Raw genomic sequence first — 21,522 nt, forward strand, 5'->3', positions numbered from 1 at the left:
TATATGCCCCTAACCCATCCCTGTTGGGAGTGATGCCCTTGAAGCCCTCCATTGTTGATGTTATTATTATGGTTAGAATTAAGTATGACTGGGTTCATGGAAAATCGCCAGCCAGCCGCAGAATACTAGTACAAATCTGGTGGTCAGGATGAATGATATGATAAAGCTAAAACCAACATCCTGCTGACTAATAGATATGACAAACCTGTGACCTTTCTGACAACCTGCCAACATCAGCCTATTCCCTGATCACATGAATGCTGTGTCCTTGGCCTGCATAAATATTTCATACTCCCCCCTCGCTCTGTTATCCATGTTATGGTATAAATTCAGTCTTGGGGAAAATAAAATTGTCACCATGATCAGACTCTTGTCTTGGCATCCTTCTTTGCGTCCCTTGTCCCCCATTCTCTTTCAGGTACCTTCGGACCCCGTCGCTTACAAATGGCACCCAACGTGGGGCTGTTTGGAGGTCTCCTGGAGGAGAACGTCATCCCCCGTGAATAGGCAGGCCTGTCTTCCTTGTTGGTCGGAGCCTTGGCTTCCCCTCAGAGCTTTTGCTCCCCCCCTCGGAGCCTTTGCTCTCCCACTTCTGGCAACCATGGCCTGCCCGACCTTGTTTCAGAGGCTTGTTGTGTGTTTCTCCCTGGACGACACAGATCTCAGTGGTGAGTGATGGGACAAGAAATCTACAGTCACCTTTTGTGACAGGACTCAGGGAGTCACTGAGGACATGAAGAATAGGGTTAAAAAATTTTAAAAAATTCTTAGATTTTGTAGGAAATATTTGTCCATAGTTCCCCCAGGAGGGAACAATTGATACAAAAGATTGTGAAGAATTAGTGATTGTTTTATAGGTCTGCTAACACTGTTCCTGAAGTCTGTCCTCTGCAATGAATAAGTTTTGTGCTTTTTGGGTTCAAGTTTGCCTCTGCCTGCATGGATGAGCCACCCCACTTACATAGATTAAAAACCTTATACCCTCATGATATTGCAGCGGTCACTTTGTCAATCTGTGCTCTGTGGGTGGCCCTCCTGAGGTAGGGTCATTATGGGGTCTTACAACATTTTGGTGCATCAGCCAGGAACTGCGCTTCCCCCAGACCACAACTGGCAAGGAGATCGGAGGCAAGCTCGAGCAAATCTGTGTTTTGTGTTCTGTGTTACTTTCTGCTTGGTCTATGTGTCATGTATTGTCTTTGTTTCATGTTGTCTTGTGTTGTCTGTGTCTGCTGTCTGAAGGGTTGAGTCTTCCTTGGAGAGGGGTTAGAGTCCCCTTGGTGGTCACTGTGGGTCCCGTGAGGGGCTTATTGCTGTGACAGGCAGACTTGCTATTTGTCACAGGGCACAGGCCCTAAAGGATGCTCTAAGTGGAGAAAGGAATCTAGATGACACTCTAGAATCCCATTGGGAGGTGGGATCAGATGTTCTGCCTCATCATGGAAGCAGCTAAGGTTAAGCTGCAGTTTGGGCCAGATACTGAAGGTATCATGTATCTGTGGAAATCGCTTAAAGGATGCCTTGTCTTGGTTTTGTTTCTCTACTTTGTTTTCTGTGGTAATGTCGAATGCCTTTTTGGCTTTTGTTTTGTTTTTGGATTTGGACTGATGACTGTGTTTGAAATCATGGATCTGTTTGTTTTGTTTGTCAAAGAGTTTTACTTGGTCCCCTTGGTGTATAACTTGGAAATAATTTGCCTGAGAGAAATTGTTTTCTCCCCAGGGAGTTTTGTCTTTCTCTCTTGAGCCTCCTTCCCAAGGAGAGATGCCCCTCCCTTTGCTCCCCTTGCCCAGTCTAGCTGCTGATAACAGTTAATCACACATATGTATGAAGGAATCCAGGTTAGCGAATGACTCTGTCTCAAGCAGGTATTAACAAGAACATAAAAGCTTTGCCTTGGATCCTGAAAAAAGTATCTCCCTGTTGTTTAGACATTCACAGCACAGAGTGGGGAAGTGTGGGGCTGAGGGTTGCAAGCAAGCTGCAGGCAGCACACAGCCAGCGGTGCAGCTCAGGCCAAATCAGCGTAAAAGGAGTTTCAAGGTGATGAGTCCGGCTGGGGCTGAAGCTTTAACACCGAAAAGATAGACTATTATGAGACTTTTGGTCCTGAAAAAAAATTCCAGTCGCTGCCTTCAGTGGCCAGACCTTCAAGACTTGCTCACAAAAAGAGAGCATTCATTAAGAGAAGTTCTTTAAGGGAGCCTGCCTTATCTGCTGGCCCTATTCCAGGAGAGGAGTCAGTCTCCAACATTAAGTAACCTTCCCTGTTAGTCATCATTGACTTAGAGAATGCCTCTGATCCTATCCCTGCAACAGTCAGTTCCTGCCCCTGTGGTCAAAATGCCCCAGGTTGGGAGGCAGGGGAGCCCCTAATTTAGTTTCAGAAAGAGTCTGCAGCAGACTGTGAGTAACTTTGTTTTGCCAGACAGAACAGGCTTTACTCTAGGATGATAAGAGGAGAATGTCTTGGCACTGGCTCTTCAGCTTAATCCAACTGCAGGCTGTGGCCAAGGTCAGGATCAATGTTTTCTTTTCCATGGCCCTCTAACCCAGTGAGACAGCTTGGTGAAGGACTGCTACTGAAGTTCTGGAATTCAGGGTCTATAGTTCTATTAAAGGTCAATATTCTAGTGTTAGCAATCTCTTTATTGGATATAAGAGGCAGGAAGCCCTGCTCAACTGTGGACTCCTGCCTCAGGAATGGCGGCAGAAAGATTCCTTATAACCAGTTATCTTTGACTATAGCTTGCTCTCTGATACTGGAAGCTTCAGTCGGATAACACCCACCTGGGCAAGCCCCACTTTGATACTCAGATGCTATTTACTTCTGGTCTTTTGGCTGAAGGTCACCAGGCCTGGAAGAAACTTCACCCCTAAAGCAGATAAACCATACAATTCTTTTATCAGCCACTTGGCATCTAGCACCCAGGACCTAACCATCTCTCCATCCCTTTTGTTATTAGTTCTTACCGGAAGCCTAGTGTCCTTCAGAGGCTGGGTCTCTTGAGAGGTAGAGCCACCGAGCTAACACTGAAGGGAGGTACTCCTTAAGGGAAATCTAAATCCAGAGAGACAGCTGATAACAGACCAGCTGCCCCCTGCTCGCCTTTCTGTTTCACAGGCACAAAGCTTGCGCCATTTTTGCAATGGCCTTTTATTCCAAGAAAGCTTCCTCATTTGTTTAGCTGTGTGACTGAATGCTTTTGGTCACCTGATCTGGTTGGTTGTTCCTCCAGCTCTCACTGGGCCACCCCTAGCTTTCTTGCCTGGCCCCATTCCACTGTTCTTAAGAATTTTATCACCTAATACACTGTGTTGTTTAGCTTATAATACCCCCTGTCCTGCTAATAATATGCATGTCCCAGATTCTCAATATGAAGGTTCTTATTCTAAAACAAGGATGGTATATCCTCCCCAAAATATTAAATTTACCTCCATGGGTTGAAACCAGGATTGGACATGTGAATATACTTGGGGTCTTAGAATGTTTCAATCAGTTGCCAATATGGGGATTATATTTACCATAAAATTGTTAAAAGAACCTGGATATTCCTACTCCTCCGCTTCTGGGCACTGATCCAAAGAAGGAGCCCAGGGAGGCACTGAACACGGCGCAAGGTACACACGACTTCATCTACAGCTTGCACTCCACGGAGAGGAGCTGCTTACTCAAAGAACTGCAAGGATTTGAGACCATTGCCATCGCACAAGAATTGGAAGCTCTACCACCCATTCCAGGACAGCTGAGATATGTATTCTTCTACAATGAGATACCTTTTGTAGGATTTGGCTTTTGGATAACACAATTATGATTGTTGCAGGAACCCAAATTGAATTGTCTATTGGAATTATTTTGTGAATGTCAACAATGGCAGTCAACATGTTATCTTTTCCTTCCATGTATTATTTAACTTTCAGTTATTGATACTGTACTGTACTGAGTTGGGGGTTTGTTTATTTCTTACATAAATTACACGGGATATCTATGTATGTCTTTATTTTTTTTCTGATGGTTATAACTCAATGCTGAGATTTCTCCAAATTTTTTAAGATGTTTAATATCAGTTAAAATTGTAATTCCCTGCCTGGTGGCATCCCTTCTGTGGTATTTCATGGTAAACATTTATAATCATATAAATTCACTCAATTTTTAAGCTTCCACATCTATCCAAAATGGAGCAGAGTTTTAAGTATATCTGAATATTTAAGGTTTGAATCACACTGTCTTTAAGAGTCAGAGGTTAAACAAAAAGAACAATTGTCTGCCCCCCCCTTTTACATAACAAGTATTTGCTAACAAGTGTACTTATTTCTGATTGGCTTTTTACCTTTAATTTCCTAACTTTGACCAATCACAGTGAATTCTGGTTTGTGAGAAAAATGCAGTGCTTGGATACTCCCTGTATCTTAGAATATGGTTAAAGAGAACATGCAAAAAGACTTAGAAAAGAGAAAATGAGAAAGAAAAAGCTGAGAACTGATATCAAAATTGGTCTCTGTTGGACCCCCTAGTAGGCCTTTTTTTGGTTATATCTTTTGGCACTTGTACATTTAATCGTGTGACCAGCTTTATTAAACAACAGGTAGATAATATAGCAGCAAAACCTATTCAGGTATATTATCATAGGCTAGCTGTGGAGGATGTTTTGATAATGGCCAAGCGCACCTACATATCTCCTCCCAGCCCAGGCAAGGACATTTTTGTCCTTCAGTCAAATGAGGCCAACATTCTTTTCTGCCTGCTGTCCTGGTGTCTTTGCTGAAAAATCAATGAATCGTCATCCCTGCGTGCTGAGCTGGACAGTCAATGATGGGTAAGAGAGTGATATATTCATGAATAAAGGGCCTAAGACAGGAAGGCCACCATTAGTTGCTGCCTTATCCCATGACAGACCCTGGCCACAAGATTCTTTTGGCCATGTGACAAATATCACTCCAAGTTTAGACAGACACAGTTCCCGAGGGGCTCATTCCAGGACAGCATGGCCATTTGGCCACTTTTCACTTGTCTATAAGGAAGGGGGAGATGTTGGGAGCTATGCCCTTGAAGCCCTCCATTGTTGATGTTATTATTATGGTTAGAATTAAGTATGACTGGGTTCATGGAAAATTGCCGGCCAGCCGCAGAAGACTAGTACAAATCTAGTGGTCAGGATCAATGATATGATAAAGCTAAAACCAACATCCTGCTGACTAATAGATATGACAAACCTGTGACCTTCCTGACCACCTGTCAACATCAATCTATTCCCTGATCACATGAATGCTGTGTCCTTGGCCTGCGTAAATGTTTCATACTCCCCCCCTCCCTCTGTTACCCATGTTATGGTATAAATTCAGCCTTGGGGAAAAATAAAATTGTCACCTTGAGCAGACTCTTATCTTGGCGTCCTTCCTCATGTTCCTTGTCCGCCATTCTCTTTCAGTTACCTTCAGACCCCGTTGCTTACACATCCCCCTCCCACTTCTTTTTGGTGATGTTATCCCTCCTGAACCACACTATCTTTCCCACCTCCATGCCCTGACATTCCTCTACACTGGAGGGTCCAGCTATTCCAGAACCAAAGGCTTCTCCTCCCATTTATGCCCAACAAATCTATCCTCTGCTACACATGCAGCTGCAGCCATGGGTCTGTCCAGGTGTACTCTTTGGGTAGTGGATTAGTTCCTGGGAGCTCTGTTTGGTTGGTATTATAGTTCTTATGGGGTTGCAAGACCCCTCGGTTCCTCCAATAATTTCTCTAACCTCTCCAATGGGGATCCTGTTGTCAGTTCAATGGCTTGCTCTTAACATTTGCCTCTGTATTTGTCATGCTCTGGCACAGCCTCTCAGGAGACAGTTTTATCAGTCTCCTATCTGCATGTACTTCTTGGCATCAACAATATTGTATGGATTTGGTGGTTGTATGTATATAGGCTGGATCCCCATGTAGGGCAGGCCTTGAATGGCTATTTCTTCAGACTTTGCTCCAAACTTTTTCTCCATGTCTCCTCCAAAGAATATTTTTGTTCCCCCTTATAAGAATGACTGAAACATCCACATTTTGGTCATCCTTCTTCTTGAGCTTCATGTGGGGTATAGATTATATCTTGGATAATTCGAGCTTTTGGGCTAAAATCTACTTACCATTGAGTACATACCATGTATGCTATATTGTGATTGGGTTACCTCATTCAGGATTATATTTTCTAGTTCCATCCATTTGCCTATGAATTTCATGAAGTCATTCTTTTTAATAATTGAGTAGTACTCCATTGTGCAGATATAAAACATTTTCTGTATCCTTTCTTCTGTTGAAGGGCATCTGGTTTCTTTCCAGTTTCTGGGTATTATAAATAAGTCTGCTGTGAAAATAGTGAAGCCTGTGTCCTTGTTATATGTTGCAGCATCTTTTGGGTATATGCCCAGGAGAGGTGTAGCTGGGTCCTCAGGTTGTGCAATGTCCAATTTTCTGAGAAACATCCAGAATGTTTTCCATAGTGGTTGTACCACCTTGCAATCCCACCAACAATAGCGGATTCTTCCCCTTCCTCCACATCCTTGCCAGCATCTGTTGTCACCTGAGATTTTGATCTTAGCCATTCTGAGTGTTATCAGGTGTAATCTCAGGGTTGTTTTGATTTGCATTTCCCTGATTGTGGGATGATGTCACAGGGGAGGCAGGTACAAGATAGAAGGAGGCTTGTCATTTGAAGAGAAAAAAGGATGGGTGGGAGAAAAGTTTGAAGGAAGAGAAGGAGACTAGAACAGAAAGGAAGAGACAGAGGGAAGGGGATGAGAACCCATGGCAGGTGATATTAAGATTCTTTTCTGTGTATTCAGAGGTTTTTATTAATGTTCTTAAGGAATGGATGGTACTGGAGTTTGTATGTTTAGGTAGACAATTATATCTTACCAATTGGCTCAAATATTATTGTATTGTGTGTTCTTTTATGTGATGTTTTTTTGTGTAGGAAAGTATGTGGCGGTAGGAGACACTGGGCCACCGTGGAGTTGGGATGTGTTTCCGCCAAAATATCTAACAGATATCTTGGGGCATTGTGGTGTCGGACCTAGTCGGGGTAAAAGCAACCTTACTTTTTTTATTTTTTATATTTTTACAACAGAACCAATCTGTGGGCTAGAATCCACTAGAGCCATATTAAGTCATGTGATCTCTCAAGCATTCGGGGGTGGGTGGGATTTAAACAAAGAAGCAGGGAAGTAGCCTGAGCTGGCAGGCTATAGGTCCCCTCCTGTGTGATAAGTAATGGCAGATCAGAGGGTTAGAGATTAAAAGCTGCTTTTGAAAGGAAGTTGTTTAGAAAATCTTTGAGGATATTCATATTCCTTTTAACATGGGCTCCAGGGGAATTTTGGGTTGAAATCCTAATTAGACAAGCTACTTCTTAATTATAGTTATTATTAAAAGTGATTAAGTTTGTTCTTAGAAAGAAGTGGTAAATAGATTACCTGAATCATGTGGTGATTTTCACCCATCGTTCAGAACTTAGATAGAGAAAAATTAGTCACTAACTCCAATTAGAGAGTTGTGATAAATGTCTGTAAAAACAGGCAGAGTGAATGCAGACATATATTATAGAAGTTATTAAGGTTAAATAAAAATCTGTGACTCTAGGTCGAGAACTTAACAGACAGATATGTTTTGGGCTAAAGTCCTGATTTGATAAGTTGTTTATTGGTATTAGAACTGATACAAGGTGTTTAAGTTTGTTTTTAGGAGAGAAGAGATTATCTGAATCACATGGGGATTTTCTTCCATGTTCCAGAAATTAGATAGGGAAAAATTAGACACTGACTCCAATTAGAGTATTGTAATATTTACAAGTTATTAAGGTTAAGTAAAAATCTGTGGCTCTGGGTAGAGAGCTTAACAGATGGATGTATTTTAGGCTAAAGTCCTGGTTTGATAAGTTGCTGATTGATATAGAAATTGATAGAAGGTATTTGGCTTGTCTTATGAATTACCCGACTAAAGGCCACATGGCTTGTTGATGCCAACTAGAGAGGGTTTGTGGTTTCTTTTGATATTTACCACAACAAGGAGATCAGATTCTCATAAATAGAATTTTGGGTTCATTTCCTGATATCACAGAGTACAAAGGCCTATCAGGCTTGTTATTTAGCTTATTTCCTTTTAAAAATGTTTAAATCTTTATAATGGGTGCGACTTTGAGTTTTAAGGTTATATTATTACTCTGGGAGAGAATGCAAAGTACAAGCTTTTCTGGTTACAGACTAATGAACACAGTATTTTGGGAGAAAGATTTTTGTCTTTATGTGTTTAAAAAGTGTAATTTGGGTCTGGAAACCTCACAGAGTCATACTGATCAGATTTGATAGAGGTAGACTGCCTGAAAAATTGATTCAGGATAATCAAACAAGATATCTCGATTCTAAACTTTTGTCTTGAGAGAAGAACACATTTACAAAATGTGTCTACTTGGATTCCTTGTCTCAAGGGATTTCAGCTGGGTTCAGTCAGGACACATCAAGATATGGCATTTGCTTCATTCTTCCTAATTCCTACCCATAAGGATATCTCAATGCCCATGTACAGCTTGAAGAAGTTATAGAGGAGTCCTAGCACCAATTCTCTGGACCTTTGGGGGACTAAAAGTGGTTATTCTAAAGTTGTTTTTATGAGGAATTTAGGAATGATTATAATTTAACATGGAGGAATTAACTGGATTAAGTTGTGCAGTCATAATCATATTTGATAACTAAGCTAAAATCATGTCTTTGCTTTGGTATAGAATTTATTTCTCAAAAAAAGTCTGAAAGTACAAGGTTTAGAGACAGTCCTTCTATTGATGCCATTACAAACTTCTGAGTTGATTACACATCGTAGTGAAGGGCCAAATAGCAACTTTGTGAGAGTACTTTCAAGATAATATTAAGATATAATATAGACAACAGTCCCGGTTGTCTTATATAGAGAGATTTTTTTTAAAAAAAACATCAGAAATCCACAAAATTTTATTTTTAAAGTTATTTATCTTTATCTGCTCCTAACAGTTCCCCTTTTGGTAGAGTTAATGAAGAATTTGAACATATCTACCTCCAGGTGAGGCAATACTTTGTGGCTTGGCAGACACTGGACAAAACTGCCTATTTCTTCTGCAGACGAATACTGTCCAGAAAAGGACAAATTATGCAGAATAGTTGACTGATAAGCTTTGACAAGACAGGGTGATCAGTCCTTCAAAAATCTGCATTTCAACAGTCTGTCAGTGGATTTTGGGCCAGAAGGCTGAAGACTTGTGCTCACATGTTGCTAACAGGGTACTGTGCTAGTGGAGATTTGTCTCTACAACCTCTCAGTTCTGAAAGCTGTGTTAGGGTTCCTATGTGTATAGATATTTGGTCATTCTCAGATTTCTGATGGGGTTGAAAACTGATTATAGTCACAGAGCATATCAGGATAGTAAACTCTGAAAATACATATTTTATTGGATAGATATCAGATAGTATACAAGCTAGCCAAGATACAATATAGATTTTAAACCTTTCTTAAGTTGGAATGGATAACTAAATGTTCTGTTTAACTGATACAGTGTTGGACTTGGTGTTGGATACATTTTATGCTTTTAATCACAAAATGATAATAATTGTGCTCAGCTAATATTTGCGAGAAAAGTTTTTTTTTTAAATTAGACAAAAAGAATGAAATATGGGATGATGTCACAGGGGAGGCAGTTACAAGAAAGAAGGAGGCCTGTCATTGGACAAGAAGGAAGGATAGATGGGAGAAAAGTTTGAAGGAAGAGGAGGAGACTGGAATTGAAAGGAAGTGACCGGAGGAAGAGGGTGAGAAGCCATGGCAGATGACGTTTGTGTATTTACAAGTTGTTATTAATGTTCTCAAGGGATAGATGGTAATGGACTTTGTATGTTTAGGTGGGCAATTATATCTTACCAATAGGGTCAAAGATTATTCTGTTGTGTATTCTTTTATGTGATAGTTTGCGTGTAGGAAAGTGTGTGGTGTCAGGAGACACTGGGCTATTTCGGAGTCGGGATGTCTTTCCACCAAGATATCTAGTATATATCTTGGGGCAATGCAGTGCTGGATCTAGTGGGGAGAAAAGAAAACATACTTTTAAATTTTCTTTCCATCTTTATTAAATTGGGTATTTCTTATTTACATTTCAAATGTTATTCCCTTTCCTGGTTTTCAGGACAACATCTCCCTAACCCTTTCCCCTCCCCTTATATGTGAGTGTTCCCCTCTCCAGCCTCCCCCCCCATTACCGCCCTCCCCCATTCACTGGCGGGGGGGGGGTCCAGCCTCGGCAGGACCAAAGTCTTTTCCTTCCCCTGGTGCCCTTACTAGGCTATTCATTGCTACATATGCAGCTGGAGACCAGGGTCAGTCCATGTATAGTCTTTGGGTAGGGGCTTAGTCCCTGGAATCTCTGGTTGGTTGGTTGGCATTGTTGTTCATATGGGGTCTCAAGCCCCTTCAGCCCTTTCAGTCCTTTCTCTAATTCCTTCAATGGGGTCCCATTCTCAGTTCAGTGGTTTGCTGCTGGCATTCGCCTATGTATGCTGCATTCTGACTATGTCTCTCAGGAGAGATCTACATCCATTTCCTGTAATTCTGCACTTCTTTGCTTCATCCATCTTATCTAGTTTGGTAGCTGTATATGTATGGGCCACATGTGGGGCAGGCTCTGAATGGGCGTTCATTCAGCCTCTCTTCTAAACTTTGCCTCCCTATCCCCTCCTAAAGGTATACTTGTCCCGTTTTAAGGAAGGAGTGAAGTATCCACATTTTGGTCATCCTTCTTGAGTTTCACTTTTTTTTATTTTATATGTTTTTACAAGAACGCCTGATGACTAAAGATGTTGAGCATTTCTTAATTACTTCTCAGCCAGTCCATATTCCTCAGCACTTTACCACCCTTTTTAATCATGTTATTTAACCCTCTGAAGGATAACTTCTTCAGCTTTTTTTGTATATATTGGATATTAGCCCTCTGTCAGATGTGGGATTGGTAAGGATTGTTTCCCAATTTGTTGGTTGCTGTTTTTTTCTAGTAACAGTGTCTTTTGCCTTACAGAAGCTTTGCAATTTTATGATGTCCCATTTGTCCATTCTGGATCTTAGAGCATAAGCCATTGGTGTTCTGTTCAGGAAAATTTCGCCAGTGTCCATGTGCGCAAGACTATTCCACATATTTTTTTCAATTAGTTTGAGTATTTCTAGTTTTATGCATAGATTCTTGATCCACTTGAACTTGAGCTTTGTACAGGGCAATAAGAATAGGTCAATTTGCATTCTTCTACATGCTGACCTCCAATTGAACCAGCACCATTTGTTGAAAATGCTATTTTTTCCACTGGATTGTTTTAGCTCTTTTGTCAAAGATCAAGTAAACATAGGTATGTGGGTTCATTTCTGGGTCTTCAAATCTATTCCATTGATCTCCCTGCCTTTCTCTGTACCAATAACAGACAGTTTTTTACAACTCTAATTCAATAATACAGTTTGAGGTCAGCAATAGTGATTCCCCCAGAAGTTCTTTTATTGTTGAGGATAGTTTTCGCTAGCCTGTTTTTTTTTTTTTTTGTCTTTTTTTTGTTGTTGTTGTTGTTTTTTTTGTTGTTGTTGTTTTGTTTTGTTTTGTTTTGTTTTGTTTTTTGTGTTTTTTTTGTTTTTTTTTGTCATTCTAAATGAATTTCCTCTTTCTATCGCTATTAAGATCTGAGTTTTGGGATTTCATTGAATCTGTAGATTTATTTTGGCAAAATGATCATTTTTATTATATTATTTCTGCCAATCCATGAGCATGGAAGATCTTTCCATCTTCTGGGATCTTCTTCAATTTCCTTTTTTGTAAAATGAGTTTTTGCCATACTTTTGGTGCCAGTTTTTTTTTTTTTGTAGGAATATTTCATCCAAACGCAGTGTTTATACTCTGCCTTTGCTCTTAAAATTCCTGGATAAAAGACACACATAATATTTACATTTTCAATGAGCCTTATTCAGTACAACAGATCAGCAGGTGTCTACCCTCTATGTTATTAGAATTTACTTTCTTATTGATAACCCTGAATTATTACTTACTATTTACTTTGTTTCAACTGAGCTACACTGAAACCCAATTGTTCAGCACTCAGAATCATGTTTTTATAACTCACATAACCCATGGTGACATCTCTTCCTCCTACATGTTATTTTTATCTCTCAAGTTCCTGCTTGGTCTCTCAGCCAGAGGTCATAAACAATGTTTATGTCTCTTCTGGCTAGCTATTGGCTGCTGGCATCTTTATTTACCAATCAGAAATAACACAGGAGCAAGGTCACACGGTGTCTTCATGCAGACTTTCTCCTCTCTGGTGCAACCAGTTTTAAGGAACCAATATTTGCATTAGACTCCAAGCAACAAAGTCCAAACCACTACAGGATGAGATCTGGATCATTTCAGATTTTCATTCCGCACCATAAAAACAAAAAGTTGTCTGGCAGGGCACTTAAAATGACAGGGAAAAAAAATCAAAAACTTTTAACCTCTATCTAGTCATGTCCCTTCTTCCAATCTAGAGCAGATCATCATAAACTTTTAGCAAAGACATCAGTTTTTTTGAGTTATTAAACTAGCAATATTTCTTTGGAGACAGGTCATTACTCTATAACAGTTCAAATTTAGATTTATATAATACTCTAGGTAAAAGTAGTTGTCATATCCTATAGCCTTCTATTCCACGTTATCTTTTCTATAAATAGAGCATAATGGTGCAATGTTTCTGCTGTACAATGGCTTGTCCTGTCGAATTACATAGCATTTCAATTTTATATGCAATATGTAAGCATTAAAAATATGTTGGGTCTTGCACCTGAAACTGAACCATTCCCACAGCACTCTTTGCCTATGGGGGTATAGTGCTAACCTCTCAGAAGTGTAGACAATCCTGAGAGATTAGGTGAGACCACCACTTCTGTTCACATTCCTGGCCCAAGAGGAACCTGCCTAATGCCCTCTGGATAAGGGAACCTTGGAGCAGTCGTGGACAGGACCCTTCCATTTTCTGCCTGCACTAAGAGCCAGTGCCAGTTGCTAGTAGCACAGACATACGAGAGAGCAGAAGGAAATTCAACTCTTCCTCTCCAAGCAACCTGCTTGTTGGTCTCAGGTCACACGAAGGCAGGAGGATTGTGGGACAGGACACTTACTGTGTCTTCCTGCATCCAGAACTGAACAAAACTGGTCCCAGAGCTCTCTGTACCTAAATCCCGTGGGGAAAAACTTGGACTCTCAGAAGTTTGGACAATGCTGAAAGCTCAGAGGACACAATTATTTCTGCTCACCTTCTTTACCCAAGAGGAACAGCCTAGTTCCCTCTGTGGCAAGATGTTTGGATCTTGATTACCTAACGATGATGCTTCCCTAAACTTTTGCCTTCATGAAACAAGCTATGTCCCCTTCTGTTAAATCATACACCTGTGATCTAAAGGTAAAAACAGGGCTAAACAAATGTGACGTTAGAGGTTTTGTTTGAGGACAAGACATGCTAGGGAAAATAAAGGAGGCTTGCAAACCAGTACTCTCAATGCTGCTGCTATAAATTCCTGGACTCATCCTTCCAAGAAACTGAGCATCAGTTGCTCTGCATTATTCAACGGTGTTTCAGCACTCTCTTCAGTCACAATGAAATGAACATCGGGAATATGTGAGTACATTATTAGAAAAGTTTGCTTATCTCCCTACTATGTCACATATATATTAGTCCTAAACTTCCTGTCCAAATCTCCTCTTGGTCCTTAAGTATATCTGTCTCACTGCAGAAATCAAAATCACCTAGTCTCTTCCTCTGAACATAGTAGCCAATTTCTCACCAGCACATGATTCACTGCATCCATAGATATTCATGAACTCATCTCTCTAAGTTAACCGTTACAATTCTAACAGTCTTTCTGGAAAGGACTCATTTCTGAAGAGAAATTCGGGAGCTCTAGTAGTAGGAACAGAGGAAAATGCAATATTATTTTACATAAATCTCTCTCTGAGTTTCTTGGAAATTGTGTTTCCTTGCTTTTGGTTACTTGGAGCAATAATTTGGTAACTCTTGATTTTGGCATCCTTATCTGTAATGTAAAGGTTATCATACTTCTCTAATATACTGCACAGTAGAAGTGTGGATCAGTCTATTAGGTAATATCTTTTAAGATTGTTCTGAGCTGTCTTGTTGAGGAGCTGAATGTGGGAGGTGCAGTTGGTTTGTAACCATCTTTACTTCTACTCAGGGTTAAGAAATCTTGAAGAAGTAGCATAGAGAATTCATTCCACATAACCTCGGAAAAATCAAAGACCTCACTTGTATGTTTTTTTTAAATGAAAAGTTATTTATTTATTTCACTTTTGGGTTTGTTTTTATAAAGCAGTGTAAGTTCTGAATCTTAAAGCATAATCCATTGGTGTTCAGTTCAGAAAATTTCCACTCTGCCTATGTGTTAAGGTCTCATCGCCACTTTCTCTTCTATTAGTTTCAGTGTACCTGGTTTAATGTGGAGGTCCATGATACACTTGTACTTGAGATTTATTTTTTCTCCATCTTTATTAAATTGGGTATTTCTTATTTCCATTTCAAATGTTATTCCCTTTCCCGGTTTCCTGGGGTCTTTTGGTTAGGAGACTTTTAATGATGCTTCTATTTCTTTAGGAGTTATGGGGTTGTTAAAATGGTTTATCTGTTCCTGATTTAACTTTGGTACATGGTATCCTTCTAGGAAATTGTCCATTTCCTGCAGATTTTCAAGTTTTATTGAATATAGGCTTTTGTAGTAGGATATGATGAATTTTTAAATTTCCTCTGATTCTGTTGTATGTCTCCCTTTTCATTTCTGATTTTGTGTGACTCTCTGAGTCCTCTGGTTAGCCTGGCTAAAGGTTTATCTATCTTATTGATTTTCTCAAAGAACTAGCTTTCGGTTTTGTTGATTCTTTTTATAGTCTTTTCTGTTTCACCTTGTTTGATTTCAGCCCTGAGTTTGATCATTTTATGTCTTCTACTCCTCCTGGGTATATTTGCTTCTTTTTGTTCTAGAGCTTTTAGATGTGCTGTCAAGCTGTTGATGTATGCTCTCTCCTGTTTCTTTCTGCAGGCACTCAGAGCTATGTGTTTTCCTCTTAGCACAGCTTTCCTTTTGTCCTGTAAGTTAGGGTATGTTGTACCTTCATTTTCATTAAATAATAAGAAGTCTTTAATTTCTTTCTTTATTTCTTTCTAGACTAGGTTATCATTGAGTAGAGCATTGTTCAACTTCCATGTATGTGTGGGCATGCTTTCCTTATTATTTTTGAAGGGCAACTTTATTCCAAGGTGGTCTGATCACACGCATGGGATTATTTCTGTCATTCTGAGTCTGTTGAGGTCTATTTTAAGACCGATTATATGGTCAATTTTGAAGAAAGTACCATGAGGTAGTGAGAAGAAGATATATCCTTTTGTTTTAGAATAGAATGTTCTATAAATATCTGTTAAGTCCATTTGGTTCATGACTTCTCTTAATCTGTCTATGTTTCTGTTTAATTTCTGTTTCCATGATCTGTCCATTGATGAGAGTGGATTATTGAAATCTCCTATTGTTATTATATGAGGTGCAATATGTGCCTTGAGCTTTAGTAAGGTTTCTTTTATGTTTATAGGTGCCCTTGTATTTGGACCATAGTTATTTAGGATTGAGAGTTCATCTTGGTGGATTTTTCCTTTGTTGAATATGAAGTGTCCTTCCTTTTCCTTTTTGATGACTTTTGGTTGAAAATCTATTTCATTCAATATTATAATGGTTACTCCAGCTTGCTTCTTCAGACAATTTGCTTGGAAAGGTATTTTCCAGCTTTTCACTCTGAGTTAGTGTCTGTCTTTGTCTCTGAGGTGTGTTTCCTGCAGTCAGCAAAATGTTGGGTCCTCAATGCTTATCCAGTTTATTAATCTGCATCTTTTTATTGGGGAATTGAGTACGTTGATTTTGAGAGATATTAAGGAATAGTGATTATTGCTTCCTATTATTTTCGTATTTGGAAGTGAGATTATGTTTGAGTGCTTGTCTTTGTTATGTTGCAAAATGATTAGTTTCTTGCTTTTTCTAGGGTGTAGTTTCCCTCCTTGTGTTGGGATTTACCATTCATTATCCTTTATAGGGCTGGATTTGTAGAAAGATAATGTTTAAATTTGGTTTTGTCATGGAATATCTTGGTTTATCTATCTATGTTAATAGAGAGTTTTGCTGGATACAGTAACCTGGGCTGGCATTTGTGTTCTCTTAGGGTCTGTATGATATTTGTCCAGGATCTTCTGGCTTTCATAGTCTCAATTGAGAAGTCTGGTGTGATTCTGATATGCCTGCCATTACATGGTACTTGACCGTTTTCCCTTATTGCCTTTAATATTTTTCTTTGTTTCATTCATTTGGTGTTTTGACTATTATGTGACAGGAGGAGTTTCTTTTCTGGCCCAATCTATTTGGAGTTCTCTAGGCTTCTCTTATGTTTATGGGCATCTCTTTCTTTAAGTTACGGAAGTTTTCTTCTATGATTTTGTTGAAGATATTTACTGGTCCTTTGAGTGGAGTCTTCGCTCTCTTCTTTTATCCTTAGGTTTGATCTTCTCATTTTGTCCTGGATTTCCTGTATGTTTTGCACCAGTATCTTTTTCCATTTTCCATTATCTTTGACAGTTCCATAGATTATTTCTATGGAATCTTTTGCTCCTGAGATTCTCTTTTCCATGTTTTCTATTCTGTTGGTGATGCTTGTATCTATGACTCTTTTTCTATTCCTTTGGTTTTCTATATCCAGTGTTGTCTCCTTTTTTTCTTTCTTTATTGCTTCTATTTCCATTTTTAATTCCTTCCCCTGTTTGATTGTGCTTTCCTGTAATTCTTTCAAACAAGTAGGATTCTACTTGTTTATTTGTGTTTTCCTGCAGTTCTCTAAGGGAGTTCCTTATGTCCTGCTTGAAGTCCTCCATCATCATGATCAAATGTGATTTTAAATCTAGATCTTGTTTTCTGCCGTATTTGGATATTCAGTGTTTGCTTTGGTGGGAGAATTGGGCTTCGGTGATGCCATGTAGTCTTGGTTTCTGTTGCTTGGGGTCCTGCGCTTGTCTCTCACCATCAGGTTGTCTCTGGTGTTACCTTGTTCTGCTCTTTCTGAAAGTGGCTAGACTGTCCTATAGTACTGTGTGTCAGGAGTGTTGTAGACATGTTTTCCTGTTTTCTTTCAGCCAGTGATCAGAACAGAGTGTTCTGTTTCAGGCGTGTAGTCATTCCTGTGTACTCGTTTTCAGGTGTTCCTGTGGGCATGTGTCCTGAGTCTACCAGGCAGGTCACTTGGAGCAGAAAAGTTGGTTTTACCCCAGGTCTCCGGCCTGAAGTTGTTCCTCAGGGCTGGGCTTCAGCTCTCCGTGAGGTCAGCAACCAGAAGAGTCTGCCCTGCCTTCTCCGTACTTGAGAATTTTACATAAAGATAAAAATGGATTAATTTTCATTTTTTTAAAAATGATGAGCACCAGTACATGGAGCACCATTAGTTGAAAATGCTGTCCTTTTTCTTCTGTATGGTTTTAGATCCTTTGTTAAAAATCAAGTGACCATAGATATTTGTTTCATTTCTGGGTCTTCAATTATATTCCATTAATCCAACTGCCTGACTCTGTACCAATACCATATTTCCTCTACAATATAGCTTGAGGTCAGGGATGTGATTGCCCCACATGTTCTTTTTTTTTTTTTTTTTGCTATAATAATGCACTTTAATGGTAAAATTCTTGACAGAACAATGTCTATCTGGCAAACCTTCTATTCAAGCATCCTTCCAGGCACCTCTGAAAAAGGCACACCACTGCATTTTCCACTTGTCAGAGGAGCCCTTGAAGTTCTGAAATGAAGGACCTGTTTGGAAATTTAAAAACTTCATTAGTGTAGTTATTTACCCTCCATTATATTTACACTGTTCTTTGGGTCTTCTGTTCACTAGTCTCCATGGGGCTCATCTCAATTCCCTTGCTAAGAGGCCTAAGAAAACTGGTTGCTCACCATACCCTAGGGAACTGTATTTTTCATTAAGTGGCACAGGTCATGGAACATGTGGATTTGGCCTCAATCACTAGGACCATCTTTCCATATGCTTCCTAATACTGCACAATTCATGAAACATATGACAGCCAGATACATCACATAGGTTCTTTTATTGTTGGGAATATTTTTCTCTATCCTGGATTTTTGGTTATTTCAAATGAATTTGCCATTTTTTTCTTTTTAACTCTCAGAATTGATTTGGAATTTTGATGGGAATTGAATTGAATCTGAAGATTGCATTCTGCAAAATGGCCATTTTTTAGTATTTTTAATTCTGCCAATTCATGTGAATGGGAGATCCTTCCATCTTCTGAGACATTATTTAATTTCTTTCTTCAGAGATTTGAGGTTTGTCATAAAGGTCTTCCACTTGCTTGGTTAGAGTCACCACAATGCATTTTATATTATTTGTGACTATTGATAAGGGTGCTGTTTCCCTATTTTTTTTCTCAGGCTGTTTGTCCTTTGATTAGTGGAAGGGTCCTGATTTGTTTGAGTTCATTTTATATCCATCCACATTGCTGACATTGTTTATCCTCTATAGGAGTTCTCTAGTGGAAATTTGGGGATCACTTAAGAATAATATCATATCATTTGGAAATAGTGATATTTTCATTTCTTCCTTTCTGATTTGTATCCATTTAACACCATTTTGTTGTCTAATTAATCTTGCTAGGACTTCAGGTACTATATTGAACAGGTAGGGAGAGAGTGGCCAGCCTTATTTAGTCCCTGATTTTAGTGGTATTGCTTCAAGTTTTTCTCCATTTAGTTTGATGTTGGTTACTGGTTTTCTATATACTCCTTTTACTATGTTTATGTATGGGCCTTAACTTCCTGAACTTTCAAAGACATTTATCATGAAGGGGTGTTGAATTTTGTCAAATGTTTCTCAACTTATAATGAGATGATTATTTGTTATTTTTCAATTGAGTTTGTTAATATAGCAGATTATGTTAATAGATTTTCAAATATTGATGCATGCCTACATCCCTGGAATGAAGCCTATTTGATCAAGGTGAATGATCACTTTGATGTACTCTCATATTCAGTTTGTGTGAAAATTATTGAGAATGTTTTTATCAATATTCTCAAGCAAAATTGGTCTGAAGTTCTCTTTCTTTGCTGTTTCTTCATGTGGTTTAAGAATAAGTGTAATTTTGGTTACAATTAAGGAATTAGGTAGTGTTTCGTCTGTTTAAATTTTGTGTTATAGTTTAAAGAGAATTGATATTAAGAATTCTTGGATGGTATGGTAGAATTCTCCACTAAACCTATTAATTCCTTGTCTCATTTTGGTTGGGAGACTTTTAATGTCTCTTCTATTTCCTTAGGGGATATGGAAATGTTTAGACTTTTTATGATGCTGATTTAACATTGGTAACTGGTATATCTGTCTAGAAAAATGTCCATTTCTTCCAGATTTTCCAGTTTTTCTTAGCATAGGCTCTTGTAGTAGGATCTGCTAATTTTTTGAATAGCATAAGTCTCTGTTGTTATGTCTCCCTTTCATTTCTGAGTTGGTTAATTTGGATTCTGAAACTATGCTGTTTGGTTAGCCTAGATACAGGCTTGTCCACTTTGCTGGTTTTCTCAAAGAACCAACCCTTGGTTTTATTTATTCATTTTTTAGTTATTTTTTTCTACTAGGTTGATTTCAACTCTGATTTTGATTATTTCCTGCACTCTACTCATTTTCAGTACATTTACTTGTTTTGTTTCTATAGCTTTCAGGTGTGCTGTCAAGATGTTAGAGTATGCTCTCTCCAGTTTCTTTATAGAGGCACTTAGAGCTATGAATTTTCCTATTAGCACTGCTTCCATTGAATCCCATATGCTTGGGTATAGCTTCTGTAAGGTAATTAATACTGTCAAAAGGAACAATGGCAACCAACAGATTGGGAAAAGATATTTACCAATCTTACATTCGACAGACTGTTAATATACAATATATACAAAGAACTTAAGAAGGTAGATTCCAGAGTATCAAATAACCCTATTAAAAATGGGGTAAAAAGCTAAACAAATCATTCTCAACTGTAGAATATTGAATGGCGGAGAAACAACCTAAAGAAATGCTCTACATTCTTAATCATCAGGGAAGTGCAAGTCAAAATAACCCCGAGATTCCACCACACCTACTCAGAATAGCTACAATAAAAAAATCAGGTGACAGCAGCTTCTGGCAAGGATGTGGAGAAGGAGGTACACTCTTCCATTTTTGGTGGGATTGCAACCTGGTACAACCACTCTGGAAATGTCTGGAGTATACTCAGAAAATTGGACATATTACTTCCTCAGGATACCTCTTCTGGGCATATATCCATAAGATGCCGCAACTTATAACAAAACACATGCTCCATTATGTTCATAGCAAACTTATTTATAATAGTCAGAAGCAGGACAGAACCCAGATATCCCCAAACAGAGGAATGGATAAAGAAAGTGTCTTACATTTACACAATGAAGAACTACTTCATCATTAAAACAATGACTTCATGAGATTCACAGGCAAATGGATGGAACTAGAAAATATCTTCCTTAGTGATTTAACCCAATCACAAACACACATAGTATTTACTCACTGATATGTAGATATTAGCCACAAAGCTCAGATTACACAAGATATAATCCACAACAACATGAAGCTCAAGAAAAGAACAGCCAAGTGTGGATGCTTGAGTCCTTCTTAGAAGGGGGAACCAAAATATTCATAAGAGGAGATAAGGAGACAAAATTTGGATTAGAGACTGAAGAAATGGTCATTAAGGGACTGCCTCACTTGGGAATCCAGCCCATATACAGTCTTGAACACTGTTATTTGTCTCAATTGCTTATATGTATATCCCTTAGTTCTTTAATCTTCAGTTAAATGGTTTATTCATTTTATCAAATTTCTGTTTATCTTTCCTTGATTTAAGGGATTATTAATTTGCTGTTTATGGCACTCTATTATCTATATAATGCTGACTTGAAAAACATTTTTTGTGTTACATCTCTGTTGAAATATTCAGGGCTTCCTATAGTAGAATAGCGGGGATCCAGTAGTGTCTCATCACGCTGACTGTTGTTGATTATGTTTTATGTCTGTGTTTACAAATCTGTTTTTTAATGATTTAAACTGTGGGTAAAATATTGTTTGTCTATGGTGAATGGAGTTCTCATTTTCTCTTTGTTTCCTCTCTTATCTTCTCGCACATGTGACTTATTGCTGTGTTGAAGGTATTCATCCAGTTCCAGGCTGAAGTTCTGGCAAACTGTGTGACCTCTGCTCCATTATGTGGTCTTCATTGAAGTTGGGAGCTGGTCTTCAGGAACACAAGACCTCTATTTGGGCAGCAGTACCTGTGAGAGTTGTAGGCTGCACTTATGGCCTATATTGGCCATGTTTGGGAAGAGGTTGTCTGTTAACATTTGCTATTTTTCTGAT

The sequence above is a fragment of the Rattus rattus genome, chromosome 3, assembly GCF_011064425.1.
Source record: "Rattus rattus isolate New Zealand chromosome 3, Rrattus_CSIRO_v1, whole genome shotgun sequence".
Classification (NCBI taxonomy): Eukaryota; Metazoa; Chordata; class Mammalia; order Rodentia; family Muridae; genus Rattus; species Rattus rattus.